We start from the raw sequence: 10681 nt of genomic DNA on the forward strand, positions 1-10681 counted from the left end.
CTCTGCAACAATTCCTGGAGGTCTTTCCAGTTCACATGGAATTCCTCCAGTTCATTGTTCCCTTCAGCACAATAGTATTCCATCACTATCAGATACCACAATTTGTTCAGCCATTCCCCGATCGATGGACACCTCCTGATTTTCTAATTTTTTTCCACCACAAAAAGCATGGCAATAAACATTTTTGTATAAGTATTTTTCCTTATTATCTCTTTGGGGTACAAACCCAGCAGTGGTATGGTTGGATCAAAGGGCAGGCATTCATTTAAAGCCTTTTGGGAATAGTTCCAAATTGCCCTCCAGAATGGTTGGGCCAATTCACAACTCTGCCAACAGTATATTAGTGTCCCAATTTTGCCACATCCCCTCTAATATTTATCACTTTCTTTTGTTGTCATATTGACCAATCTGCTAGGTATGAGGTGGTACCTCAGAGTTGTTTTAATTTGCATTTCTCCAATAAGGAGGGATTTAGAACACTTTCTCATGTGCTTATTGATAGTTTTGATTTCATCATGTGAAAACTGCCTATTCATGTCCCTTGACCATTTATTGATTGGAGAATGGCTTGATTTTTTGTAAATTTGACTTAGTTCCTTATATATTTGGGAAGTTAAACCTTTATCATAGAGTTTTATTATAAAAATGTTCTCCCAGTTTGTTGCTTTCCTTCTAATTTTGGTTGCATTGGTTTTGTTTGTACAAAAACGTTTTAATTTTATATAATCAAAGTCATTCATTTTACATTTTGTAATGTTCTCTATCTCTTGCTTGTTCTTAAATTCCTTCCTTAACCATAGACCTGACAAGTATACTATTCTATGTTTACCTAATTTATTTATTATTTCACTCTATATTTAGGTCATTTACCCATTTTGAATTTATCTTGGTATAGGGTGTAAGATGTTAATCTAAACCCAATTTTCAGGGGCAGCTGGGTAGCTCAGTGGATTGAGAGCCAGGCCTAGAGACGGGAGGTCCTAGGTTCAAATCTGGCCTCAGACACTTCCCAGCTGTGTGACCCTGGGCAAGTCACTTGACCCCCATTGCCTACCCTTACCAATCTTCCACCAAGGAACTAATACACAGAAGTTAAGGGTTTAAAATAAATAAATAAATAAAAATAAAAATAAACCCAATTTTCCCCATACTGTTTTCCAATTTTCCCAGCAGTTTTTGTCAAATAGTGAGTTCTTGTCCCCCGAACTAGGATTTTGGGGTTTATCAAACACTACCTTGCTGAAGTCATTTACCCCTAGGCTATTCTATTGATCCATCCTTCTGTCTCTTAATTAGTACCATATTGTTTTGATGACTACTGCTTTATAGTACAGTTTAAGATCTGGTACTACTAGGACCCCATCCTTCCCATTTTTTCATTATTTCTCTTGATATTCATGCCTGGACTATTGCAATAGCCTGTTGGTGGGCCAGCTGGCTTCAAGTCTCTACCCACTCCAATAAATTCTCCATTCAGTTACTCATAATTTTCATAAAAAGCAGGTGCAATTATGTCATACTCCCTACTCAAGAAACTACTGTAGCTTTCCTATTGCCTCCGAAGCAAAAGAAAATGTTTTGTTTTGCATTCAAAGCCCTTCATAACATAGCACCTTCCTACCTTTCCAGTATTCTTACATCTTACTCCATTGTCACATACCACTCCATCCAATGACATTGATCTCTTGTTTTTAAAACCCTTACTTTCTATTTTAGAATTGATACTACTAAGTATCAGTTTCAAGGCAGAAGAGCAGTAAGAACTAGCATTGGGGGTTAAGTGACTTGTTCAGGGTCATATAGCTAGAAAGTGTCTGAGGACAGATTTGAACCTGGGACCTTCCATGTCTAGACTTGACTCTCTCTCTTCACTGAACCAACCAGGTGCCTGATACCGATTTCTTGACTGACTCACAAACAAGATATGCCATCTCTCTGCATGAGCATCTTTTCTGGCTATCCACCATGCTTAGGATTGTAAGAGGGAAATAGGTTTTAATAGCAGATTTGGAAGTTTAGACATTTAGTGATATTAGCACCCAGGCTGCCAGGAAGTCTCTAAAGACCTGAGAGTTCCAACCATGGAATGAAGAGAAGGGAACTGTTTTCCTTGAGGGACTCTGGTGAGGGCTGAGACAGGGAGAGTGTGTGGCTGCTTTTACCTGTCCCAGTGGAGAGCCCAAGGAGTGTGGATTTAACACAGAGAAGGAAGACCTGCCAGTGAAAGATCAACTGAGCAAGAAGATCTAACTGAGGTGGGGACATCCCAGTCTGAGACAAGCTCCTTGATTCTACTTTCCTGGATTTACTTTCCTGTGAACCTGTTTTCCTGTAATCATCAAGATGAGCAGAAATGGACAAAAAAAATGGACATTCCCTTCCAGCCTGTGTTAGAGTCTATGTTAGAGCAGTGTAGTCTTTGACCCATCTCTCAGCCCTTGCGTTTGTCTTTTAGTGTCCTAGGTTTAGTGTGTCCTCTTCCCATTATTCCTAACCCCTATAGTCTTTATTAAGCCTGTCTTTATAAATCTTTTTTATAAACAAATTATTTGTTTCATAGACTCCCATGTTAGGTGGATCTGTAGTGGCAGTTGGCACCAACTGCTATTCCAAGATTTCCCATACCTTGCATTTTGTTGTAGTTTGTGTTTCCTCAACTTGTTAGGTTTCAGTCTGATATTCCCTGTCCAACCAGTCCTCCTTCTCCCCTTTCTCTAAACCCAGTAATATTAAAATTACCCACAAGAGGATGTCTCCTTCTGCTCAGACTACTGATTTCCCCAGGCTTCCTTTAAGTTCCAACTCAAATCCCTCTTATCGAGGAAGTCTTCCCCAAGCCCTCTTAATGCCAATGTCTTCCCTCTCTCAGTTATTTATTATTTGTCCCTTTTATAGCTTGCTTGGTGTGTAATTTCTTGCATATTATTTCTCTCATTAGCCTATAAGCTCCTTGGGGCCAAGGATAGTCTCTTGCCTCTTTTTGGGTCACTAGCACTTAGCTGAGTGCCTGATACATAGCAGGTGCTTCATAAATGTTTTTCGATTAATCATGGAGCAGGAGCCTGGGCTAGCAATATCACCCACACAATTGGGGGTCGTATAGGAAGTGAGTGCCCAAGGCTGGATTTGAACTCAGGTTTTCCTGCCTCAGGACCCAGCATACTATCTATCCACTGCACCCCGTAGCTGCTTTCTTCAGAGGCAGGGTGTTAGGTTAGAAGACTCAGAAAGCTATGCTAGTTGTAAATGCATAAATGAGAGGTGCTGAAGGATGAAGTTTTCATGTCATGTCAAAAGTCAGTTCTGTGCTTTGTAATCATGGTTTATTTTTTACTTTCTTTCCCTTAGATGCTAATGATGTCTTTTTTTGAGAAACTCCCTTTTTGCTTAAGGGCAACTAAGTACAGTGGATAGAGCACCGGTCCTGGAGTCAGGAAGACCCAAGTTCAAATCTAGCATTAGACATGTACTAGCTGTGTGACCCTGGGTAAATCATTTAACCCTGTTTGCCTCAGTTTCTATAAATGAGATGGAAAAGGAAATGGCAAACCACTACAGTATCTTTGTTAAGAAAACCTCAAATGGGGTCACAGAGATTTGGACCAACCTGAACAACAACAACCCCCTTTCTTAATGGGTCCAAGGAGAACAAAAAGAGAATAAAAGGAATCAGGCCAGGAGAACCTATCAGGGAAACATCATGTAACAATAAAAAGCTCACTGGCTTTAGAGCCACAGGGCCTAGGTTCAAATCTCAACTCTGCCACTTACTAGCTATGTTATACTGGTTCACTCACATAATTTCTCTGTGCCTTCATTTCCTTATCGGTAAAATGAAGTTGAACTTGATGGCCTCAAAGGCTGCCTCTAGCTCTAAGTCTTTGTTCCATGATTCAGTGAATCCAAATTCTCCAGAAGACTTCTGGAATTGAGAAAGTAAGAGGCTCCAATAGTTCTTGGCTATGGCTCCCCATAGAGAAGTGAAAAGAAGTCAGGTTTCATCTCACAGTGATGACACCTTTTTGTCTGAGGTTATTTCTTTTCCTTTTTTTAAACCCTTACCTTCCATCTTAAAATCAATACTGTATTATTAGTCCTAAGGCAGAAGACTAATAAAGACTAGGCAGTGGAGATTCCATGACTTGCCCAGAGTCACACAGTTAGGAAGTGACTGAGGACAGATTTGAACTCAGGATCTCCTGGGTTCTCAATCCACTCGGCTCTCAATCAACTGAGCCACCTAGCTGCCCCATCTACCTAGTTACCCCTCCTCAAGTTGTTTCTTCACAAGATGCAAGAACTAAAAGCTTTTTATCAAGTCACCAAATGAACATCACAACTCTCTTTTATAGGAAATAAAGACTCTTTTAAGTAGCTCTTTGATAGTAGTAGCTGATATGCACTGGAACTTAATTAAACTTTTTGGTAGTAATAATGAGACAGGAAATTTAGGGAGTCTGAGGAAAACTCAGCATGATCCGCCTGCATCTGTCTCCTGGGAGCTGTTAAGATCCTTGAGGGACTTAACTGAAATGATGTAATTGTTAGGAAAAGTAAAGCAGAAAGCCCTAGATGGTAAAGAAGCTTTACACCCCCCTTAAGTATAAACAGGAAATCAAATAATACAACTAAACTTCCTGTATAATCCCCTCAACCAATCACAATATGTTTCTTCAGGAAGATTAGCCTCCTGTTATCAATTGATGGTTAATTGTTGTTAACTAAATCAATATTATTAGAATAACAATGATGATCAATAATACATCTGGCTATTAATAATAATGATGGTAATTAAACTCAACTTCTGGGAGTAAAGCTGGATCTTACTCTGTCCCTTCAAAATCCCCTAGAACTTCCTTGAGGCTGTCTTATTGCCAGGCCAACCAACAAAAGGTCAGTAACTGGTTTGAATTTTATAAACAAAGCTTTTACTTGAGGTAATCAAACAACAAGGGAAACTGATAGAAGGGAAGAGGGTTTTAGGAATCCCTAAATGAAGTTTAATCTTAGCCCAAAGTATTTAATCTAACAGCTTCAGAATGTTGAAAACTGAGCTGGCCAGGCCTACTGATCCAGTCAGGCCACCAGTCGATCTGACCTGCTTTAGTGGACACTGCTTGCCTATAGACAAATTAGATAGCAGCTTGATTGAAGATAAATAGATGGATAGCAATTTATTGAATAGTATTAATTGAACCTAAAGCTCAGTAGTAATTCTGTAACTTTCAGGTGTGCTGGTTGATATTTGGTTAGGCCAATAAATTTTGGAGAGAAAGGTTTGACCTCAACCACCCTGGATCCCTGGGCTCCAAAATGAGTCTGGATCCAGTCTCTCCCTCCCTTATATAGGGCATAGTCCAACTGACGATTGGTCTCATGCTCAAGGATGGCATCAGGAATCTCCCAAGATTCCAAGTGTCCAACTGGAAACCCTGCCCAAAGGCATGACTTCTTGCAAATATTTGCAAAACTTAACTTACAGAGCCCTCCTGGGAAAAGCTAGACAAGTGATTCCCAAAGTGGGCGCCACTGCCCCCTGGTGAGTGCTGCAGCGATCCAGGGGAGCTGTGATGGCCACAGGTGCATTTGGGGGCAGTGAATAACTGTAAGGGAATGGTGATAGTATGTGACAGGGGGTGCTAAGTAATATTTTTTCTGGAAAGGGGGCGGCAGGCCAAAAAAGTTTGGGAACCACTGAGCTAGACACAAGGTTGAGCCACCTCTGCTCAGAAAGACAATCACATTCCCATGAGGCTGAGTCCCAGAATCAGAGAACCTCTGGGCTAGAAGGAGTTTCAGAAACCATCTATTCCAACCCATACATAAATAATAATCTACTCTATGACCTACCTAAAAAGTGGTCATCAGGGAAATTATTTCTTTACAAGGGGAGCCCAGCCACAGCATGGGGCTGTTGGGAACAAATGACATTCCCCCTCTCAGGATATTCTCAAAAATATGAACCCAGGTCTTTCTGATTCCCAGTCCAGTCTTGAACTAGAATATAGACTTCTTGAGAAACTATAAAATATAATGAAGAGATTGCTGGTCCAGAAATCAAAAGACCAGTGTGAAAATCCTACTATGTGAAACTAACTCAATGTGAGCCCTTGGACAAGTCACTTAAAGGGACCCAAATCTGTCTCCTGGCCTGAGTTTCTTAACATGTAAAGTGAGTGGATTGTTCTAAATAATCTCTAAAAACCTTTCTAGCTACCACATTCTAGTCTTACTAGAGAGATTATCCAAAACAATGCCATTCTACATTTTTCTGGTGCCTTTTTTTATTTTTTATTTTGGTGAGTGGGAGTGAGTTCCCAAAGTTGGTCTTCTATTCTTGAGGTCTATCCAGTCTTTGGCACATTGTAAAGCTTTCCGAATCATTGGGTTAAGGGAAATGACCTGAGGAAATCGGGAGGCACGTCTGAGGGAAACTTAATTAACTCTCACTCTCCTATCACTGAATAGGTTTCCATGGGAACAAGCATTTGGGGGTGGATCTGTGAACATAAAAATACCTTCACTTTCCATAGCTCTTTCTTTATGAAGGCTTTCCACACATTATTGTATTTATATGCAAATTGTCCCTGTGAAGCAGAGACCTCCACCTAGCATTTAACAAGTGGAGAAACATGAGGAACATTGATGTTAGCAGAACCTTCTTCTAACATCCAATGGAACCAGTTCACCATGTATCTACTGGTAGGTTCATAGATGGTTAAAACTAGAGAGACCCAAAAGTTTAGCAAGTCCAATCCCTCCCATTACACAGATGAACAAACTGAGCCCCATAAAGGTCAAGGCTTTGGTATTTTAACTCAGATCTCTTGAATACTAGTCCTGTGCATGATCCTGCAATGTTCAAGTCAACTTAAAATGTCTACTATGGGAATATAAAAATGGAAATTCTTACTTATGAGTAAGGAATTTCATGAAGTATGTGTGTGAGGGAAACTACTCCCCACCATTTACACACCTGGGAGGTTAGGGACTGTCATACCAGTGATTTCACATATGTGAGGACCTTTCAGTATTAGTCTTGGAAAATTGCCTGGGGGCCCTGAAATATTCCTCACTTGACACAACTAGTATATGTCAGAAACAGGATTTAAACCCAAGTCTTCTTGGATCCAAGGCTGACTCTACATCTATGATCATATGTTGCCTCTTTTTTAGACACTGTAGCTGTTCGGTCATGTTCTATTCTGTGTGAGCCCTTTGGAGTTTTCTTGGTAAAGATACTAGAGTGGTTTGTCATTTCCTCTTCTGGTTCATTTTATAGATGAGGAATGAAATAAGTAACTGGTAATAGGTAGGGAAATTGGTAGGGAAGACACAGGTACAGCTGGATTAAAATTAGTCCCCCACTGACTTGGAATAGGTAACAAACTATCACAAACTTAGCTGGGGAAATAACAAAATAACAAAACCCAAACATAGCCAGGGAAACAGGGTAACTTAACAGTGGGTTCTTGTAATCTGGGAGGGAGAAGTCAAGGAAGGTTATACAAAAGGATTTTAGTGGTTAACAAAGGCAGGAGAGGGAGGTAAGAGGATCAACTGTCACTAAATGTCTATGGGTAACTGCCAAGAGAATATTGGATAGGGGAAATGGCTTCTCTAACACTAAATACAAGCAGCCAGCTTAGGCAGGGCTGATAAAGCAGAGGTTACTGGGAATCTCATCTCAAGGAGAATGGATGATACCACTGGATGGTTTTCAAGCTGGATCAAGTCTCTAGAAACTCCAGGTAAGCAGCCAAGTAAATCCACTGGGGAAGTCAGGGAGAAAGATATTTCTGCATGTCCACAATAAAAGATAAACTCTAAGCTCAACCTGAACTTCTTGGGCTTGATAGATGATCTTGAATATACTTCCCAAGGCACAGAGATAACCCAAAATCTACAGGCTTTTCAGTCAGTTGCTAAACTACAACTCCCAACTGCCATTACCGAGGGTAACTGAGAAAAGTCCTTCTGCAGCATTCCAGGTTTGGAATGTTCAGCTCTGCCAGCTTTTGCCTGGTCTGCTTTTGCACTTAATATAATAAATCCTAATCTATAATTTTTCTATAACAGGAAACTGAGGTAAAAAGGGTTAAGTGACTTGACCAGGATCACAATGTTAGGGAGGATCTGAGGCCAGATCTGAACTCAGGAAGATGAGGATTATCAGTATTCAATCCACTCTCATACCTAGCTACCCAGACATTAAGACATAGTCATTCACAATTATCCCTTCTGATCACACTCTCTGTTCCACATCCCACCATCATTTAGCAAACATTTGTCTACCCTCCTCCTCAAGTTTCCCATCCTCGGACAAATAGATACTTTCAAAATATCAGAAATGATCATCTAAAGAATGAGAAAAAATATGAATGAGTTGGCAAATAAAAGAGAGTGTATGGATCAGTGGAAGCTTTCGCAGAAGGAAGAGGAGGCTGAGTAGACGTGGGCTAGTGAGAGAAAACGAGCATGGAAGGAAAAGGGAAGGAACAAAGAACTGATTTCAGTCAGCTGTCTGATCACCCTCCTGTACCCCCACTCCCCACCTTCTCAGTCTCCTTCTATCCTGGTCAACCTTAGCTAAAGAATGGAGGAAACATAATATATAAAATATTCACTGAGTATAAAGCTTTTTTTTTTAAAATAACAATCTTTGAAAAGCGTTGCTATTGTTCAGGCTAATAGACTGCAAGCTTTCTCTGTACATCCTAAGAAAATAAGGAACTAGCCAATGAACCCAAAGAAGGCATGTTGTACTCTTGAAAGAGAACAGGTTTCAAAGGATGTAAATTGGAAAGGATTTTTTAGAATTTTCAGACAATATTATCTGGACAACTTTTGCCAGTTTTATGAAAACAGTGGGAACGTGGGCATCAACATCTATGTAACAAAGGTAATTTAATCATTTTAATTTCTTAAATAAAAATAGTAGTGTTCAACAAACCTTGATAAATAATTCAGTGAAAATATATAAATGTGAAAAAAATTGACAGGCCCTGTGGTCCAGGAGGCTGGTTATTAGTGTATCCAACTCTTTGTGATCATACTTAGGGTTCTTCCTTGGCAAAGATACTGGAGTGATTTGCCATTTCCCTCTCCATTTCATTTTACAGATGAGGAAATGAGGCAAATAGGGTTAAGTGACTTCTTCAGGGTCACCCAGCTAGCATAGTGATTTTTCATTTCCTTCTTCATTTTGTTTTATAGATGAGGAAATTGTGACAAACGGGGTTAAGTGATATGCCCAGGATCACAAAGCTAAGAAGTATCTAAGCTCACATTTGAACTCAAGTCTCCTAAGGCTGAGTCTGGCACTTTCTCTACTAAGCGAACTAGCTGCCCTCTAGGAGATTATAGTTTAGGATTTGCAAAACACTTTCACATCATCTCATCTGGTCCTTATAAAAACTGTAAGATATTCAAGGTTGAGATTATTATATCCAATTTATAAATGAGCAAACCGAGGCTATGTATTATGCAAAGCCATGTGACTAGGAAATAACCAAGCTCAAAATTATGGTATTAGTGGAGGATCTAGATTTTTTAAATCCTGCTTCTGGTACTTATCACCATTCTTGACCTTCCTGGACTTCAATTTTCTCATTTGTGAAAAATGAAGGCATTGAACTAGCTGGACACTGAGATCCCTTCTATATCTTTGGTCCTCTAATTCCAAGTCTCCCAAATGGTAGTTAATATTCTTTGGAGGCAGTTGTGGCATGTTAGTTAAGAGATTTGGGACTGCAATCAGGAAGTTATGAGTTTAAGTCAAGACTCAGACACTTTCTGACTGTGTTAGCCTGGGCAAGTCACTTAACCTCTGATTGCCTGAGACCAGGAGCCATTGGATCCACTGCAGAAGTAAATGGCATTATCCTTGCCAAGAAAACCCAGTGGATAGCTATGGCCCATGGGGACACAAGAAGTCAGGTATGACTGAACAACAGAATTCTTTCTATTCCATTCATCTGCTTTTTCTCTCCTACTGTAATTATATTAATTATATTATTACTTATTTGTAGATCACTTAATTACATTAAGTGAAGGTATCCTTTTTTTTTCCAAATTCTTTTTTTTAAAAACATTTATTAATAATCATTTTTAACATGTTATAGTTTTCCCTAATTCAGTAAAGAAGTTTTTGGTATTTTGATAGGTATGGCACTAAATAGGTAAATTAGTTTGGGTAGAATGGTCATTTTTATTATGTTAGCTCATCCTACCCATGAACAATTAATGGCTTTCCAATTGTTTAGATCCAGTTTTATTTGCTTGGAAAGTGTTTTGTAGTTGTTTTCATATAATTGCTGTGTTTGTTTTGGTAGATAGATTCCTAAGTATTTTATATTGTCTAGGGTGATTTTAAATGGTGTTTCTCTTTCTACTTCTTGCTGTTCTAGTGAGTTGGAAATGTATAGAAATGCTGATGATTTATGTGCATTTATTTTGTATCCTGCCACTTTGCTAAAGTTGTTGATTATTTCTACAAGCTTCTTAGTTGATTCTCTAGGATTTTTTAAGTAGACCATCATATCATCTGCAAAGAGTGATAACTTAGTCTCCTCCTTGCCTATTTTGATACCTTCAATTTCTTTTTCTTCTCTAATTGCTACTGCTAGTGTTTCTAGTACTATGTTGAATAATAGAGGTGACAATGGGCATCCTTGTTTTA

The sequence above is a fragment of the Gracilinanus agilis genome, chromosome 3 (assembly GCF_016433145.1).
Source record: "Gracilinanus agilis isolate LMUSP501 chromosome 3, AgileGrace, whole genome shotgun sequence".
NCBI classification, from domain to species: domain Eukaryota; kingdom Metazoa; phylum Chordata; class Mammalia; order Didelphimorphia; family Didelphidae; genus Gracilinanus; species Gracilinanus agilis.